The sequence below is a fragment of the Cupressus sempervirens genome, chromosome 5 (genome assembly GCF_028749045.1).
Source record: "Cupressus sempervirens isolate cs-2001-9-10 chromosome 5, ASM2874904v1, whole genome shotgun sequence".
NCBI classification, from domain to species: domain Eukaryota; kingdom Viridiplantae; phylum Streptophyta; class Pinopsida; order Cupressales; family Cupressaceae; genus Cupressus; species Cupressus sempervirens.
This window is the reverse complement of record NC_143122.1, coordinates 762,899,166-762,920,911: the sequence shown is the minus strand read 5'-3', so window position 1 is coordinate 762,920,911 and position 21,746 is coordinate 762,899,166.

The window sequence follows — 21,746 nt, the reverse complement described above, 5'->3', positions numbered from 1 at the left end:
GAAGGACAAGTGGCTAGTATTCACAATGATAACAAGAAATTGGAACTTTAGAAGGAACAAATTTTGAAGAGAGTATCAGATTTCATTGAGTCTATTTCTTTGAAAATATCTTTTGTTGAGAAATAGTTGGAGGAATGTGTCAAGGCCAAGGACACTTATTCTGACTTTTTGTATTCAAACCTTAACACAATTGAGATTGCATGATATGCCTTATGTGCAATTCTCACCTCTGTTGAAGTAGCAAAAGATACATGGACTAAAGGTATGGATAGTTTGAAAGAAAATTTTGATGATTTCATGAAGATTCTATTAGCTTAAGGAAGAAGGACAACATTTTTGACAATAGAGTTTGGATAATTTTTGACATTTTAACCTTTGTCATTGATGACAAAGGGGGAGAAGTACATGAGAAAATTGTAAATCAGCTAAAGAAAAGATAATATTGTAAAGTATGAAATCATATTGTAAGGGGAGGCATATGTAAAATGAACAAGTTGTAATAGATGTAATGTTACTATATTATTTTTGTTAAGTTCTTGTCACTAAGCCAATTTTCCCTATTTTGTTTCCAAAGGGGGAGATTGTCGAAAATTGGTTAATGAAGATATGTTATTATTTTAATTTATGAAAACACATTATGTACATGCTTACAAGAAACCTCAAAAATAAAGATACTTAACTTTTGATACTCAAAAAATTGTCTAAGTATGAATTTGGTATACAACAGTATATTGTTTTGTTTGTAACTTGTTGGTGATGTCATATTATGACTAGAAAAGTTAGATGGAGATAGTATACATGTTGATGATGATGAGTATAACCTTGGAAGTTAGTACAGACTATATGAAAAAGAGATATTTGTGTTTGAAGTGAAACAGGATAGCAAAATAAAAGGAAAGGAATTATTTTGTTTACAAAATAATTACTTGTCCAATTAGGGGCAACATTGTAGATGTTTACTCTAAGTTGGAAAAGTTTATTGTGGTCTTAGCTGACTTAGCAACAATTTTTGTAAAAATTTGGTATTTATGAAAAGGACATCTTGTGATGAGAAGTGTAATTGTGATGTAAGTTGTGTGAGTATTGTGATATGCGAACTTACTATGAAAGTGATATATGCAAATTTTTATAAAGCTAATTTATGATCCGAGATTGAACTAAAGATTAGAGATCAGTTGAGGAAGAAGTTATAGTACCTATATTCCAGAAGTTTGATTACTTATTTGGGCAATGAGCTCTTCTTGTAATTGGAAGTGCATGTTTGGGTAATGGGCTCATCTTGCATCTACTGTACTACAACTCCTAATAGGGATTCAAAGTCTCCTAACAAGGACTCCCTATATTGAATTTTCTCATTAACTCCTAACAGGGTCCATCCTCTAAAAAGGAACTTATATATAAGTATATTATCTAGTGGGTATCATCCCCACTGGGGTTTTTCCTTGGCCAGGGTTTCTCAAGTTAACAAAATATGGTGTTATGAGTTATCTTTTTACATGGTTATTGTTACTATTTAGCATTACTTTATTACTTTGTTATGTATGGTTTAAAGTAAGAAATAATATCTAGTTGGTGACTAAAATTTGTAGATTACTGGTTCACCCCCCGATCCCCCAGTAATCCATATTTCTAACACATACTTCATTTATTCATTCATCCATTTATGGATTATAACATTCAATCAATACAATCATATAACATTCATTAATATGATATAAAATTCATTAATATGTAATATTAATTAACACTTCATTAACACATAACAATATTAATTAACATGAAATAAAAATCAATATTAATACACAACATTCATAGATAATTACTTAAAACAACATTCTTTCATTATCCAACAAATTTTATCAAACAAGGTTTATCAAAGAGCATTTTTAAAAAATCATTTATTCTCTTTGTTTTTGTTAGATCTCTTAACATAAAGGTTGATAGGAGAATCAATATCTACCTCATCCTTCTACTCTTGTAGCATATGTAATGTCAAATTATGATGTCTCCTATTTTTAGGAGCAAGAGGCTACTGCGCTAAAGGGGGCTCTGTTGCAAGAACAAGTAAATGGGTTAAATTGACATACTCTTTTTCTTTTTTTAACTATTACAAGTATTTAATTAAATAGTACAACATAACATGCATTTTTCTTATCTAACAATGCCACATAGTGTACATTAACATTTTAATCCATCACCATGTCAACATGTTGAACACTTGGAACATACTCCAATCCTTCACCATGATGTTCAACATGCTCTAAAATATTTGAAAAAAGGTTACATATCAAATTGCAATTGAAAATGTTAAGTTGTATTCATAATTTTCTAATTAATATTCAATACCAAATTAATACCTCCACCACTATGATGCACATCATGGCCTTCATCACATGCAGGTTCTATGATAGGATATGAAGGCTGTAATGAAATGTTATGTGCATTGTTATGTAGTCAATTTATGTTTCAAACTAACACAAAAAAAGAAATTTCTCAACTATTCAATTTTATTTACTTTTTATTTCACTAATTTACCTTTGTCTCATTTGGTGCACTAGATTCTTGGGTAAGGCTTTCAGGTTCTTGTCATAGGCATCCAACAATGACTTTATAGCCATCATTCAAGGAAACTTTTTTATCATCATCTGTGAGCTCTACATTGAATTTTGTGCCTTGTATTTTTTTGCTTAATATCATCAATTTTGCATGTATGATTTGATTAAACAAATTTTTTTACAATATTATATAAAAAAAGATTATCTGAAATTCTATTGCTCCTACTTACAAGTCGAGACTAAAGATTCATATAGCCACTAGAGCCAAGTTTTTGTTGGCCAACCTTTTGTAGTCTTGCTTTTGTAGCCATTGATGTGTTCTGTAGTCTATGAACAATTTGAAACATGTTAGATTATATATTTACAAAGATCACTAATTAGTGCATGATTACATTCTACTTAATACTATCATGATATACCTTCTTTTTCCCTATTCTAGTTCATTTGATATATGATTACATAGTCTTTTCTCTTTTCCATCTTCAGTTATTTCATTCCACTCTATCGGTGGAAGCATAAGGGAATGGTTGTACTTTGGGTTTTCATTTGGACCCCTTCTATATTGGTCCCTCATAGTCTTTATATGTTTTGATGCTCCTTTGAGAAGTAGGGAAGTGTCAAAAATGTTTTTTCCAAAAAGGCCCTCAAAAGATGTAATGAGCTGATTTTTTAATTCAAGACCTTGCTCATTCCACCTTTAAAAAAAAAATTGTTAGATCAATAACTTTAATATAGTGCAATAAATGGAAGAAAAGAAGAATTTTGTAGCAATGATATGAAACTGTATTCCTTTTATGTATGGTGGGTCCAAATAGCTTCAATGTCATATCAAAAAGATGATCAAAAAAAACATTATTTCCTACAAAAACATCATGGGATTATCAATCCAAAATGAGTTATGTATAAGTAAACTACAATTACACTATAAATAATAACAATTTTAAAGCACCTAGGAGCTTTTGTAATTTTAATGAAAACATAGTTTTCTTGTTCAACAACAATGTCCCTGCAAATGAACTAGTACTAGTCACATAGACTGCTCCAGGAAATGGATCAGCTTTAGTAGCACTAGTCTATGTTGCTCTATTAACTGAAGGTCTATCTATTAGTGCACAAAATAGGTACATGAGTATAAAACAACCAACAAAAAAAAAGGCATGATTAGCACATTACAAAATATAGATAAACAAGGTTTTACCAATTGTATTTGGCATAGTCAAAGATGTTTGCATAGTCCTTGTTGCCAACAATGCACTCGACAATATTGGAGTGACAACTGAAAGAGGCATTAGCACTTCATCATGAGCTGAAGAAAACAATATTATTAGCAAAGACATTTGCAATGGATAAAGATCAAATGGGATACTAGCTAGAAGCATCTAAAAATGAAAGTTAAGTGTGGAAGGGTATTGCTAGGATAATCCTCTCATGTTGTTTGCAAAGTTCTCCATATTTTCCTAGTGCTTTTTTTTATAGCGTGGAGTTTCAAGAAAAGGAATGGTTTAGATTTCAATGCAAATATTGGAATCCAAGGAGTTCAAATCAATTGATTTCAAATGTAAAAAGATGGATTCACAAGATATTTTGAGTTCTTAAATATCAGTTGTGCTTTGAAACAATTCAAATATCCTATGGTTCATGTTAGGAATATCTAGGTTATTGGTTGCATTAAATGAGCTAGTTTTGGGTTTGGTACTTTTGGAAAGATCAACCATATTGATAAATATTACAAGTGAAGTTAATAGATGACTTTTTAGAATGTTTGCTTCTTGGTGTCTTCTTACCTTCCGTAGTAGATATGGTATTTCCAACATGTAATTCTTTGTTGATGTTTCTTTTACCACCAATATTTTAAATGGAAATGTGAACAATGACAAGCATATATTGAAGGATGATTCTACGAAGTTCATCACATTCCTACAAAATAAGTTTTTTATTCTTGGGCTTCCTAGAATGACATGAAATTAATGTTGTTGCTATATGATCCCACGTCTACTTCATTTTGGATTCATTAGGCCAATCCAAGGGGCTGAAAATGACTTCTCACATGTTGAGGTAATGATTGGGTCTTTGATTGTGCACCTTTATGTTATTGATCTCAACAATGTTCTAGTGAATGAAAGATTTTTTTCCAAAATATGATTGGTTGTGGCATTGACTGTAAGGTTGCTATATAACTCATAGCAATCCCATAGAAGCAAAAACCATATACATAACATTAGAAAATGTTTCAAATGATTTAGATTTGACTTACCCAATGACAATGCATTTCTTGCTAGAAATCCAAGACACTATGTGACTTATAGTCAAAAATTGTATTGAGATCAAATTGCATAAAGATCAAATGGGATACTATTTGACTAGCTAGAATCAACAACCATGAATGTCTAATTAAATACCAAACTTTGCTGAGGAACTAGAATGTGCAAGGCATATTACAATGTCTAGAAACCCTATGCCTAATTTAGTAGATTGTCATTGATTTAAATAGTTTAATATTGCTATTACATGGATCTGTTAATAGTAAATAAGTTCTTAGTTGAACTCGATGGTCATAACACTCTCACCTTTCATAATCAAGCACAACCTAAACTAGTTCAAACAAAGACCCAAGTACGGAATAGCACTCAATTATAACTCAATTTGCCTTAAAATAAACTCAATGGTGTAATAACACTATAATTTTTAGTAATGTTGTAAAGAGAAAGTATTACTTACACAAAGTTTGTGCACTACAACCCTCACCATGTTCACCACGCAGTCTCATAGGTGTCACAAAACTCTGTAGAAGAACACATAATATTTTAGATCATGATCTATAAGATACTATAAAATATAAACATATATTTAACTTCTATTATTGCTTGAGATTAATTACTGCTTACCTTCAAAGTTTTGAATCTATAGACCAATTTTTCTTTTAGTGTCTTTGCCTCCTTACTTATGTCACTCTTGATGAGAATGTTAATAATTTCATCGATGTATCTCTGTATGAGTTGTTGAGCCATGAACATGGGGTCAACACTACGGGAGATGTCATCTAGAAATGACACTCATGTTTCAAATCGCATCTGATCTATTGTCATTTTAGCTTTTCCCTATCAATAAGTATCAAGTTATGACATCAATATCAATAAAATTCCATCAAAATAACTACAAAGCCATAAAGAAAAGAACATAGTAATACAACATTTGTTTCTATATAATTTGAATAATTACAATAATTAAGGTTTACCTTCACTAAAGAAGTTGTACCAGATGGTGCATCCCCGCCTATGGGTGGTGGTCTATCCATGTAGCCCTGTGGAAAAGATTAGTAATTATTAGCAATCAATAGCAAAATAGAGTAACAGACTTACCAAAAAAAATTATTAGTAAAATAGTAGATTGTATATTAGAGTCAATATTAATTGGAGGCAGTTGGTTTAAATGTTATATCAGGCCCATGATAGAGAATTTTTTAGTATCTACATGATTCAAATTGTAATCTATCAGAAGCTCTTCCCCTGTACTTATTGATTTTATCACACATACAAAAACATGATTTCCCTTGCATGCCTTGAATATACAATTTGACCACTTATTAGTTGACACAGGTTGAGAACTATTTATAAATCTTGCAATACTCCTTATTGCTTTTGGAGTTCCATCAATATACATAGTGAATCTTTTACTTTGATCATTTTATTTGTATTGTATGTAATTTGGTGACAATGCATACCTACACATACTTTTTTTTTTATTACACAATCCACATCCAATTGTTGTAATTGTAACAAGGTCCTACATAAGTAGCAGATAATTTCCACAGCAAGTCAAATTGTGAGATTGTTATTAGGATTTAACTATGTGATTTTGAGTCAAACTCATTGACCCATGTTTCATGAGTAGTGATTCAACATGAATCCATCTCTCATGAGAATAAATGGAACACTTAGCATTCATTGACTCAAAATTACACAATTAAATCGTGATAGCAATATCACAATTTGACTTGGTATGGAAATTATCTCCTACTTATCAATATGATATTCACTTTAAAATACTTAATAAGTGCAATAAAATAAATAAATAAAGAAAACAAAAATATAAAAAATTAAAAAATAAATGAGAGAATATATATATATATATATATATATATATATATATATATATATATATAGAGAGAGAGAGAGAGAGAGAGAGAGAGAGAGAGAGAGCGCGCAAATAAAAAAGAATCATTGAAGAATGGAAAAAGTAAAGTAGACTTTGAAAAAGTAATAAAAAATAATTTAAAAATTTAAGAATTTAAAAACTGTAAAAAGAAAATAAGAATAAAAATTGTAAGTTAACAAGAGACACAATGCATCATAGTTCCTGCCTAATACATTATGGTTTTAGAGGTGTAGATGAGTGGGAATAAGGTTAAATAGTTCTAAATTAGCATTGTGAATGCATTAATTTTTGCCTAGAAATGCACTTGTGATCTAATAGGATGGTTCATATCTTGTTGTTAAGTTAAGTTCTTGTCTTATATTATTATATCTTTGGGCAGTTAAGCCCAAGAATAAGAGGCCAAAGTCCCTAATATGGCACTAAGTACTTAATATCATACTACGATCAACACATATGCTTTAGACAAATTTGCACCTATCATTAGCACTGGACAAAAACTAAGATATAGACATAGATAGAGATAAATAGTTGTATGGAGCAATAACAACATAAACATGTATGCAGAGGAAAAAATGATAGATAATATAGAGCAAGAAGAAGAATAGAGTGATACCAACATAAGGTGTGTGTGTGTGTGTGTGTGTGTGTGTGTGTGTGTGTGTGTGTGTGTGAGAGAGAGAGAGAGAGAGAGAGAGAGAATTAAATACAATTATTTTTCTTAATAAAACAAATAGTCAAAATAAAATCATGGTTATAATAAAAAAATAAAATATGTTATATTTTAATTAATGAAACTAAAAATTTAATTTTTATATGAAAACTCACATTTGAGGAAAAATGAAATGTATTGAAATATAAAAAGATTTTATAAGTAAAACTAATAATTGTTTAATTTTACACAATTAAAGAAGGTTTACTATTTAATGTTTTGTATTTCCAATTTTTTCATAAAATAAAGTAATTTTTAATTATGAAATAATATCTATATAATTTAATATGTACGTTTGTAAATAATAAACAGACATAATAAATAAATACGATGTAATAAATAAGAAAAAGAATATAACTATTTAATTTTAATACATAGTTTATAAAAACTTAATAATAATTTATATTTCTTTTAGAATTGAATTATTTCATTTTTGTGGTTATTTCCTTTAGTATGCTTTTTTGATATAAAATATAATTATTAATTTAATATTAAAATATATATTTATGTTTTAAATATATTTAAACTATATGATAAATTGTTTAAATAAATAATAATAATAATAATAATAAATGATTTAATTTTTAAATTGTAACACTTATCGATTATACATATTACAAATACTATTATAAAATATAATTAAAAAATAATATTGTTTAATTTCTTTTTATAAAAGTAAAACAATAGTAATAATTTAACTACTTTTATTAAAAAATCAAGTTTTAAAAAAATTAGTAATTCAAATACAAAGATATAATATTGAACTCTATATTTGATTAAAATATGTATATTTGAACTTGGGAAGAAAAATAGATAGTGATAATTTATTTTGATTAGACATTCATTTGTAAGGTGGAAGATAAAAATGATTGTTTTTTAAAAAGTTAATCCACTTGTCACAAATGTAGAAAAGATAAAGTTGTAATTAATGCATTAATAGATTTTTATAAATCAATGTATTTGCAAAGTGTTTGAAAAATCTATATTTATATATAATGAAAATTAATTTTACTCCTTACTATTTTTACTCCCTACTATTTTTACTCCCAACCAATCGCAATAAAGATAATTAACTTTTTTTCATATTTTAAAATCATAGATAAATGTATGAACTATAGTAAATATATGCCAGCTGAAAAAATTCTTTCATGTGATTGGTTGTTTATAAAGTTTTAATTGCACCTAATGGATGCAATAGTATCCTACCTACAACAGGAACTAATAATATTAAAATAAAATGAAAAGAACATAAACAAAATAAAAGCTTACAAAGGATTAACCTAAATAAAACCCTAACAAAATAAAAAATAAAAATAACAAATTAAGAGTCGAGGACCAGATTCTTATTGTCGTAGTCATTTGGGCCTCGTTTGGCTACAGGAAGAAGCGAGGCAGAATAGGGTTTCGAGGGCCAAAATCTGGTTATGGAGGGAAAAAGGGGCATTTGCATCATCAAACACAGAGCCCGATTTCTGCTTTCTTCTGCCAATTTTGCTCCAAAAATGGAAGAAACATCTTCCAACAAATAGGTGGAAGTTGAAATGAAAACCCAAAGTTAGGTTTTAATGAATGGGTTTGAATAAACCATCGGGTCCACAGAATCTGCCTTAGGTTTTTGGAAGAGCAAAAATGCATTGTTGTTTTTTCGTCATTATTTTTTTGTTGTGTTGTGGAAGAACGAGGGTTTCTACGGCTATTGTGGCATTTTCTATGGTGCTTGGTGTGGCATTTTCTGTGGCATTTGTTGTGCTCACGGCATTTGCTAGGTTGTGGCATTTATCATGGCTGTGGTTGGGGCTAGGGTTTCTCTACTTTGGATGACAGTGATAGGGGCTTTGAACACAACTCGTTTGTCATGGCTTTGGTTGTGGCTAGGATTTCTCTGCTTTGAATGGTGGTGGTGGCTTTGAACATAGCTCTCTTCTCACACGCACGGTTCTCTTCTCCCACCCACATTTGCATATTGGGTTTTTTTTTGAGTTTTTTTGTTCATTCGAACAATAATAGTTTGTTGCAAGTCTACTTAGAAAAATAGTTAATATATGCTCAGGAATGAGTTCTAGTATGTGGTCACGCCATTACCTATGATTACTTGTATATCTCATAGTTAATTCTCTGATTTTCTATACCCATAGCAATGAAATTTACAAGTATATCAATAGCTTTTATCTATACATAGTTTATCATGGTTCTATTTCTATCTGCTATCTACTTAGCAATTTAGTCAGTATATGTTGTAACTATTTGTTTCAAATCTGTTTAGAAAAATAGTCAATATGTGCTCACTAATGAATTCTAGTATAGTGTTGTGAGAGATCAATACTAGTGAAATGAACAACTAAACTTTGTAACAATTTCTTGCCAGTAATGAGTTCTAGTATAGTGTTGTGAGAGATGAATGCAATACCATTAAATAGAGCCAAGTCGTAAACTCTGTATGGATCAACTATGTATAGATCAATGGAAATCAGGGTTTTTATTTGTACATAGTTTATGACATTGTAAACTATGTATAGATCAATGCCAATCTTGGCTCTAATCTATACATAGTGCATGCACACATAGTTTATGAGGTCATAAACTATGTATACATAATTGCAATTCCATTAAACATAGCCAAATCATAAACTATGTATAGATCATTGCAAATCCATTAAACACAGCCCAGTCATAAACTATGTATGGTTGTACCTAACTATAAGCATTTATGCCTATGACCCTATTCACATGTTTTAGTTTTGCATTGGGAAAGGGTGGATACTAAATCTATCTTATATTTATGCCGTATATTGTATACATGGTAGATCAATGACAATCATAGCTTTTATCTATACATAGTTGACCTATCCATAGTTTTTGTTTGTATCTACTATCTACTTAGCCAAACAATCAATATATGTTGTAACAGTTTGTTTCAAATCTTCTTAGGAAAATAGTAAATGTGTGCTCAGTAATGAGATCAATGCAAATCATGCCAATGAAATGAGAAACTAAACTATGTATACATCAACTATACATAGTTTATGAGGTCATAAACTATGTATAGATCAATGTAGAAAGAAACCCTATTCCCACTGCCAACAATGCTCCTTTTCATCTTCTAAAAGATGAGCCTCAATTTCAGCAGACCTGACGGTTTATTAAAACACATTCATAAAAACCCAAATTCAGGTTATAGTTTGTACATGTGTATGCATACATACATACATATGTGTCTGTACATTTGTACATGTGTGTATGTGTATACATACATACATACATGTGTGTGTACATACATACATACATACATGTGTGTGTACGTACGTACATACATACATGTGTGTGTACATACATACATACATACATGTGTGTGTACGTACGTACATACATACATGTGTGTGTATGTACATACATGCATACATGTATGTGTATGTACATGCATGCATACATGTGTGTGTATGTACATGTGTTTATACATATAGACAAATGGAATCAGTATTATGCTTTCATTGGTATAGATAGATTACATGGAGTAGAATGACATATTATTGTAATTTGTTCATTATGGGCTTATGATCCTCAATAGTTGGTACTCCTTACTATATTTAAATAAATAATTGACTTCTTAATGCAATGAGGCTAGCAAATAATCATGTTGTATCTCAATAGGTGATAGTTGATATCTCATAACTAATAGTATTTAAATTGTCCACGTTTCAGGCCACTAATGGATCCTATGGAGACTATAGAGGTTCAAGGAAGCATAGTTATGAAGACCACATACACCCGCATTTTCACAATTCTTTTTTCTTTCATTGGCATAGCCAAAGTACTGGTAGCCTGAGAAGGCAGTCAAATGGGTAAACGAATAAGAAAAGGAAATTCCTTTTGTAGAGACATTATTCATTCAAATGAGGTGGTTTGTCATGATCAGATTCAGATGAGTAGGGTAGCCTTCTTTTCTCTAGCTCGTATTCTCAGGCTGAAAGGAAGCTTGAGAGATATGATCCACTTGAAGTTAGAGGAACAACTAGTGATGTTCCTCCACACCCTTGGGCGCAATCTAAGGAACCACAAGATTGCCCATAATAGAGATAGTCTAGGAGATAGTCAATCGGTACTTCCACAAGGTTTTGATTGGGCACTTAGGAGAGATAGTCAGTCGGTACTTCCACAAGGTTTTGATGGCTATCTTAGCCCTTCACAAAGATTACTTCGTACCACCTAGTCCAGGTACTCCTCCCAAAATTAGTGGGAAGGATCGTTTTGAACCATTTTTAAGGTTAATCACACATTGTTACAAGTTTATTGTCTAGATTGTTATCCTTATCTTATTATTACTTGAGCATACATTTGATCAGTGTACCATATCCCATAAGATTGCATTGGAGCCACCGACAGAACCCATATTCCAGTGTGAGTCGATGTCAACATACAGGGTAAATATCATGATAGAAAAGGGAACCTATCACAAAATGTTATGGGTGTCTACTCCTTTGATTGTAAGTTTCAGTACTGCCTTACTGGTTGGGAAGGCTCTACTATAGATAGTTGTGTTCTAGCCTTGGCTCTATCCAGATTAGATCCACTTGTAGTTCCCCCTGGTAAGCCAAATCACATTTTAATATACTCAAGGTTATCCTAAATGGTTCAAGTATTGACAAAATGATTTCTTTATGTAGGAAAATATTATCTAGTGGATGTTAGATATCCAAATGCACCTGGATTTCTTGTTCCTTATCGGTGTACACGCTACCACTTGAAAGAGTGGTCAAGAGAGAACCCAATAACACTCCTCTCTTAGAAATGCAATAGAACATACATTTGGTATTCTAAAGTAGCATTTTCCAATCTTAAGACATGCAATGTCTTAGGATATCATGACACAATCTTATATTGTTTTAGCATGTTGCATACTTCACAATTTCATTACGATAGAGGATGGTCTTCCATTGGAAGTAGCTATTGAAGAGGAAGATGATCGTGATGGGATAGAGGTACCACTACTTGAGACATATGGGTTGTCTCAGGAGGATAGAAATGAGTGGTCCCAATTTCGAGAAGATATAGCAAGTAGGATGTGGGAAGATTATAGATCCCGAGAATAAATGATTTATTAGAAGGCAATGTGCTTTATATGATTAAATTGATGTATGCATATACAATGATGGGGTGTGATTTTTTTATTTTGATATCAGTCCTTGCTACATTCTAATTAAATAAAAAAAGCATTAACTTTCAATTTCACACCTACTTTATGTACAAAAACTATTGATTATATCTACAATACACAATCCAACTTGAAATGTAGATTACATTGTTTTAAATGTAAGAAAGCACAATTATTATACATCTTTGCATTGAGAAAGTACAATAACATGCTTCATAATGGGGCTCGCGACTATTTACTTGATTGATATCACCATTTTGTCTTGCTGGTAGTTTTTTTTATGCTGATGTGTTATCATCAATTACTGCTTAAATGTGTATCATCTGATAGGAGTAGCTTAAATGTCTCCCAACTATTCCTCCTATCTGCTGCCTCAAAACCACTCAAACTGTCACATGCTATAGTTGAATAATGTTTATCATCTTCAGTTAAATGCTTTCAAGTTTATTAAATGTTAGCCTCATTGCATTCGGATGTATTAAAAAATGATATTTAAAGTTTATCATCTTCAATTTTAAATGAAATATAGCAAGGAGTACCAAATGATGAAGATCATAAGCCCACTAGTAACAAGAGAACAACGAATTCGCTAAAAATCCTATTTTTCTAATGTTACTCCTTGCTACATTCTATTTAAATTTAAAGAGCAGTAACTTTCAATTTCAATTGTATGATTACTTTAAATCATAATATGTTTACCTATTCAATATGTTAGCCTCGTTCCATTATCATGTATTAAAAATTAATATTTAAAGTTTATCACCTTCAAATTTAAATGAAATACAGGAAGGAGTACACAATGGCATATACCGAGCTCATGATGAGCATAGATGGATCTGATCATGTGAACCAGATGTGTTCTCCCATTACTTTGAGTGATATAGATGGATCCCTCACTGCGAGCAACAAATCTTCTTCTTCAAAGAAGAAAATGTGGACAAAACCAATGGAACGCAAGTTTCTAGACTTGCTCCTCAAAAAAGTTCATTTCAGACAAAAAGGTGAAGGTGGTTTTTAAAAAGAAGCATGGACTGCAATAGAGAGGACATTCAATGTAGGGATGAACTTGAATCTATCATGAGATCATTTTAAGAATACGTTGAAAACATGGAAAGTAGGATATAGAGTAATGAAGGACTTGAAAAATATAGGTGGGTTAGCTTGGAATGAAGAAACTCAAACTGTGAATGCTAAGGATTTAGTGTGGGATGAGCTTTTGAAGGTAGGATGATCTTTGTACTCTTTTCATCGAAGAAATTTTCCCTTCTTATTTTAATAATGAAAAACTTACAACCTAATCCATCTATTAATGCTTACATGTAGAGGAGAGAATTCAAAAGTGAAAAAATGTATAAGAGGTCACCTTTCCAATATTTTAATGAGTTGGTTGTAATTGTCGGCAATGACATTGCTAAAGGGTTCACAGCTACAACGTCCCTTGATGCTAAAGAAGGGCATCTTATGAACGATGCATTTCACTTGCTTGATGAGGATGATACCAATTGTGGTACACCTCTTGACAACCAACCAGATTTTGATGAAGAGTTATATCATTCCAATCAATCAAGTGCAAGTGCTAGAGGGATTCCTCCACCATCATCATCAAGGAGGGGAAAGAGGAAGAAGACATCTTTGTCTACATCATTGGATGTGATATATGAAACTATGAAGGAAATGAAAGATGGCCTTGGTAAGCCTCATATTGTAATTATGGATAAATCTGAAGAGGATAATATTTTAAGTGTCTCATATACTGCTCTCAAAGCTATCCCTGAATTGAGTCAAGTAGTTTTTGTGAAAGCACATGATACCTTCGTGCTTCAACATGAAAGAGCCAAAGGGTTCTTGATGCTGGATGAGGCGGAGAGAGTGGACTAGATTGCAATGACATTTGGTATGATTTAGCTATTTTAGCTACTAACTGGATTGCAATGACATATGCTACATGATTACTTTGTTCAATGGTTTTTTATTAATCTCTAATAGCACTAAACTTAAACTATATTGATCTCACATCACTATATTGGAACTCATTATTGAGCACATTTTGACTATTTAATTGGCATCTGAAGTAATTCTCATTTATGAGTTGCCTCTGTTTAATTATTTTGCATGGATCAGTTTATGAGTTGCCTCTATTTGATGTTTGGCATTGATCAATACATAGTTTAGTTGTTCATTTAATTAGCATGATTGGCATTGATGACTACATAGTTTTGTTGTTCATTTCATTAGCATGATTCACTTTGATTAATGGTATTGCATTGATCTCTCACAGCACAATACTGGAACTCATTAGTGAGCACATATTGACTATTTTGCTAAATAGATTCTAAACAAATTGTTACAACATATATTGGACTATTTTGCTAAACAGATTTAAAACAAATAGTTACAACATATATTGATTGTTTTGCTAAGTAGATAGCATATAGAAATAGAACCACGATAAATTATATATAGGTCAACTATGTATAGATAAAAGCCATGATTGCCATTGATCTGCCATGTATACTACATAAATATAGGACAAACATCCATACATAGTTTATGAGTTGGCTACATTTAATGGTATTGCATTGATGTCTATATTGGACTATTTTGCTAAATAGATTTGAACCATGATAAACTATGTATAGGTCAACTATGTATAGATAAAAGCCATGATTGTCATTGATCTTCCATGTATACTACATAAATATAGGATGAACATCCATACATAGTTTATGAGTTGGTTGCGTTTAATGGTATTGCATTGATCTCTACATAGTTTATGACCTCATAAGTATGTTGAATGATTTTGCATGGATCAATACATACTTGATATATCCATAGTTTAGTTGTTCATTTCATTGGCATGATTCACTTTGATTAATGGTATTGCATTGATCTTTCACAACACTATACTAGAACTCATTAGTGAGCACATATTAACTATTTTGCTAAATAGATTCTAAAAAAACTGTTACAACATATATTGACTATTTTTCTAAATAGATTCGAAACAAATAGTTATAGCATATATTGACTGTTTTGCTAAGCAGATAGTAGATAGAAATAGAACCATGATATGGCTATTATGATTGGCACTATGATATATACAGGTAATCACATGAGCACATGCTGGAATTCATTATTGAGCACATATTGATTATATATAGATAAAAGTTATGATTGCCATTGATCTATACATAGTTGATCCATACATAGTTTATGACTTGGCTCTATTTAATGGTATTGCATTCATCTCTCACAACACTATACTAGAACTCATTACTGGCAAGAAACTATTACAAAGTTTAGTTGTTCATTTCACTAGTATTGATCTCTCACAGCACTATACTGGAATTCATTAGTGAGCACATATTGACTATTTTGCCAAACAGATTTGAAACAAATTCTATGTATGTATGTATGTATGTATGTATGTATGTGCGTATGTATGTACACACATGTATGTACGTATGTATGTATGTTCATATGTATGTACACACATGTATGTGCGTACATATGTATGTATGTATGTATGTACACACATGTATGTACGTATGTATACATACTTGATCTATGCATAGTTTAGTCATCCATTTCATTGGCATGATTGGCATTGGTCAATACGCAGTTAGTTGTTCATTTCATTGGCATTCACATGATTCGCATGTAAAGTAAGTCTAGATGGTTAGTTGGCTTTGTTTAATGGTATTGCATTGATCTCTCACAACACTATATTGGAACTCATTACTGAGCACATTTTTACTATTTTGCTAAGCATACTTGATCTATACGTAGTTTATGATCTCATAAACGTTTGGTGTAGTTGTTCATTGCATTGCTAATTAGAGTTATATTTGAACCATACATACGTGGAATACATGAGGAGTAGCAAATGATGAATGCTCAATTGTAGAACTTGAGAGCATATGCTGATAGAAATGTGATTTGGTAGATGATTGTACAGTTCATGATTCTTTCCTATGTTATATCTATGGTCCTAATTTGCTTGGATATGTTTTTATTTCTTGTCTTTTTTTTTGATTTCCTATGTATGTTCTCGCTGACAAGATTATCAAAAGTATTGAGGATTTCTGGTAGATGATTGTACAGTTCATGATTCTATCCCATGTTATATGTATATTCCTAATTTTCTTGGATATTTTTTAAATTTATTGTCTTTTTTCCACAATTTGGTTTCCTATGTATGTGCTTCCTGACAAGATTCTCAACGGTATTGACAAAGTGTCTTTCTTTTGTATTTTTTTGTTGCTCCTGATTTGCTAATATTTCAAGACCACACATGCTGATAAAAAATGAGCTATATGATGATTTTTTACTGTACATGTTTGTAAACGGTCAATATTTCTGATGCCACTCCTTGGTGTATTCCATTAAAAAATAATTAGGTTTTAATTTTTCAAGCATTTTTAGTTCATATATGTAGTATTGACCATCTAACAATACAGACAGTAATGGAAAGATTGAGCAACATGGGAGGGTTTCTCATCAAATGTGGGGCATAAGGGCATACATCATGGATTTTTCAATGTTTTTATATTTAACGGTGTGTTTTCACACCACCATTTAGATCATGGATATTGTTCTTTCTCATCAATTCATAGATCTATTGTTTTTCTATCTTCTATCTTATGCTACATATGTAACATTGAATTATTGATCACATATCTAATTTAAATATATTTGGATCACATTCATAATTTGAACATATTTTGATGACATTGTTAGTTGAATGTTGGTATCTGTTTGATCTATAGATAGTTATGCCAAAGGCATTTCCTATATAAAGTGTGAGTGTTGATTATGATGATCAACGATTTAGAATTTCTGGAAGGGCTTAGACGACCATTATTGAAAAGGATTATTTATTAATTATTTTCAAATTTATTAATCTTGTTTAAATGATGGGTAAATTTTTCTAATGGTTGTATAATGTGATCTAGTTAGCAAGTTTTCATATTGTAGAAATTATGTGAAATTTATTATCAAAATTTTAGGATGTTAAAATATGATTTATATGATCATAGAGTGAAGTTTATTTTTCTTTTCATAATATTGTATGTCAATTTGTATAATAATAAAAATTTATTAGTACATGATCTTTGAAAGAACCTGTCTATTTATTCTCAAAGTTGCTTGAGGTCACTTGTACATATGTGTGTAAATTTGGTCATGGATTTCATATGTATTTTAACACCTGAGACGAAAGTCTGTGGACACTAATGGAGCGAGTGTTTCCATGGGGTTGGTGCAACAACCTATAGAAAGTGATTAATCAATTGAAAAATTAATCAATAAATTATGGATAACACTAATAAAGATAAAATGTACCTCACCCTTGTCTTGCGTGCTAATTTAGGCTCATAAAGGGAGTGAGAGAAGATTCTTTCAGTGTAATGCATAACTAAGCATCTTCGTCAACATGAGGAGGTGGCTTGAATCCACATCAATTGTTCCTCCTTGGGGGTTTGTGCCCTAAGTGGCTAAACTTGGGTAATGTAAGGATAGAACCATGTGATGAGACTCTTCCCTTGTGAATCCCAGTGTTGAACTCCTTATTTGTAATGATGTGATTTGAAATGCCAAATATGACCCTAAAATTGAAATGCATGCATCACCAATAGTTTTAATTACATAAACTAACACTTAGCAATGTGAAACCAAGTAGAACTAGAAGCATACCCTATGTTTAGTATATCTAAATGCACATTATACTCTTTTGCAAAGACAAAGCGGATGATACCATCGAGAAGTATTTCCTATATTATGGCTATACAATAAAGCACACCTTTGAGTCCAATTGTGAGGGATGATAGTGTTCTTATAGTTGGCCCACTCAGAAACTTCACAACCATTGTAAATTTTGTAACTGAGTTTTCACAAGCTATAATTTTGAGTTCTAGAGCCATGAAAAACCCTGTGCAACAACGAAACCACCTTTTTATCATATTCAATCAAGAAAGATTACATGAACAAAATATTTGCAGACAGATAATGTGTGTTTGAGCTTAATGGAATGATCATGTTTACCTAAACCAAACATGGCTATGGCAAGATCCAAATTAGATGAAATTAGTTTAGATGGTTTGAAGATGGATATAGTGTGCATCATCGTGGATTAACTCAAATCAAACACATACCCTTGCCCTAATTCATAGTAACATGTCAAATAGTGTAAAAATACACAAGCCTAATCACTCCAGATTTATTATAAGTAAAATATTTTAAAACTTCCTATAATATTTTCCTGATGTCCCTAACTCTAAAAGCTACAAAACTTCTTTGAGAATTTTTATTAAATATAGTGTACGAGATAGGCTATAGTTAGAGGAAATTTAGTGTTTCAAATATTGTACAAAATAATGTATGTACATGTAATTGGAGTCCATGTACTCTAAGCTTTTTTACTCCATTATCAATAGATTGTTGTTATATTTTTCTAGGAAGAAAGTATCTAGATAGAAAGTTATATATATATATATATATATATATATATATATATATAGAGAGAGAGAGAGAGAGAGAGAGAGAGAGAGAGAGAGAGAGAGAGAGGGGCAGGGGGGGGCTAGCTAAATATAAGTAGAGATAGAGTAAAAAAGAAAAGTGGATAAAAGTAGAGAAAAATCAATATTAAAAATTAAAATAGTAAAATTAAGTATAAATATAATTAAATTAAATTTTGAAAGCTAAAACTATTTTATAGAGTTCCCTTTAACAATAAAATAACATTAAAAAAAATAGTCAATGAGATTTTGATATTTAAGTATTTAAGAAATAAAACTATGGCTTTTTTATCTGTAATTATTGTTATAGATGTAATGGTTGTACACAAATAACCTGGTTAATTGGTTTTTATCTAAGCTGGAACTTGTTTCGATGGGAAATGATGTAAAGTCTATTTGCACATGCACCAAAGTGGATTGAACATTAGACATGCTAAATTGTGATTTGAGTGAACAGATATGGCTGAAGATTTGGGTCGACATTTATAGAGACAATTTTTTTTAAAAAAAAATTGCATGTAAAATCTATGTAGCCAAAATTCCACATTTTTTAAGAACAATTATTGACAAAGCATCATTTTTCTTGTTAAAGTTATCATCAAATGTTTAATATGTGTGAATGTAAAATAATATATTTTTTCTTATTAGTAATTTCATGTAAAAATTTAGTTGCATATTTTGTTGAATAATTAATTAACTTAATAAATTTATTGAAAGGGAGAGATACATAGAGGGGCAGAGAGTGTGGGATAGGAAGGGGGGATGGACAGACGGACGGTTGGACGGAGAGAGAGGAGCTTGTGTGTTCCTACATCTATAGAAAGATGTCCTCGAGAGATATATACATAGAGGGGGGAGAGAAGAGTGGGCTAGGTTGAGAGAGGGACAAAGGGAGGACACAAACATACACATATACAAAGGAAGGGGGGGAGAGAGGGATAGAGGAAGTGAGAGAGACAGAAGGACATAGAAAGATGGAGATCTCAAACATGAAGCTATTTCTAATGGAGTGAGGAGCCTAATTATCTTCAAGTTATTTTGAGGGTTGGTTTAAGACATTTTTGGATCCTTTTAGGTGGATGCATAGTTGATTTTAGACTATCACATGCAACACAAATGCATACATAAATATAAATTTTTTCTATAATTTATCTCCAAAATAAATTTGGCATACCCATCACACACCAAGGTGAGATTGCTAATTTATATATGCAGGATTGACCATCTAACAATACTGACAATAATGGGAAGCATGAACAACATGAGAGGGTTTCTCGTCGAATGTGGGGCATAATGGTATAGAGCGTGGATTTCCTAGTGTTCTCGTATTTAACGGCTGTCACAAAGTTTGAGTTCGAGTTCAACAATTATGAAGTTCGGATGAATTCGACAATAAATGCAATTCGACGATAAATTTGTCTTATATAATTTTTCAAAAATATATAATATATATGATGACAATTTCCAACTATGAGACAAAAAATAACTTTGTACAAATGATTGCAAGTATGATTATTTTTTACTTCTCTTTGCTAATAAATAGAATTAAAATAAAAAATAATCATCATTTTATTTATTCTTTACTAACAAAATAAAACTGTGGATATTCAAGAATTAAAAATAATAATAATGTAGTCTAATTATAAATAAATTAGTAATCATAAATATTAAATTAAATATTAATACTTTACTCATTATAATACTTGTGTTTCACTAATAAAATAAGATTAAAAAATTTTACTTCAAATTTCAATTCCAATTCGAAAATGAACAACCAAATGCAAGAAAAAGATATTCCCAGTCATATTTCATTTCAATTCAAATTTCTAAATTGACAACCAAACGTAGAATAGGAATTTGTATATTCATCTTCCATGTCAACCAAACAGTCCAACTATCTTCTTAAAATGTATAATTGAATTTTCGAAAACCTGATTATAAAATAACCTGATTATGACAGAAATTCATCTTCCCCAACCAAACGGGACCTTGGTAAATATGCAATATGCATACATTAAAGCCTAGCCGTTGAGAGACTAGTAACGGGAAAGAAAATTTAAAAAGCTGTCGATGTAGACCGGCAAAAAAAAGCACGAAATTAAGATAAATTAAGTCCATCGCAGCATTCCTTCTCTCTCTGATTGCCTCTTTCTGATGTTCTGTTGTACGAATGTTTTGTTCTTGCTATTTTTTTTTTTACTGCATCTTTCGTCAATGCTTTTTCCCATTATTTTCAAGTGCTTGTCTTATTTTGATTTTTCCTACAGCGTGGACGCTGGCTTCTTTGCCTATTTTATTTTACATTTTTATGGAAGAGCAGAGGAAGAGGGAGAACAATAGAGGGCAAAGTCTTCTCTCAGGTAATTTTTCATAGACTCCATTTGAATGGATTTCATTTTTAATTGTTATTATTGTATGTCAGTAAATTTAGCGGACATTTGTTTTCTTCGTCAGGTAGAGAAAATGCTACACTTGTCATGAGCAGGTAATAGAAATAACTTTTAATTTTAGTATTGGTCATTTCACGTGCATATTGTGCATTTAGAGATCATCGCTCGCCATGAGACTACATTTTCTTGGGGAATTCTGTCAAACAATTTACGCCCAGTGTCTATGGCTTCACATTTCTTTAGAGCAATTTTGTCAAACATTTCACACGCTAA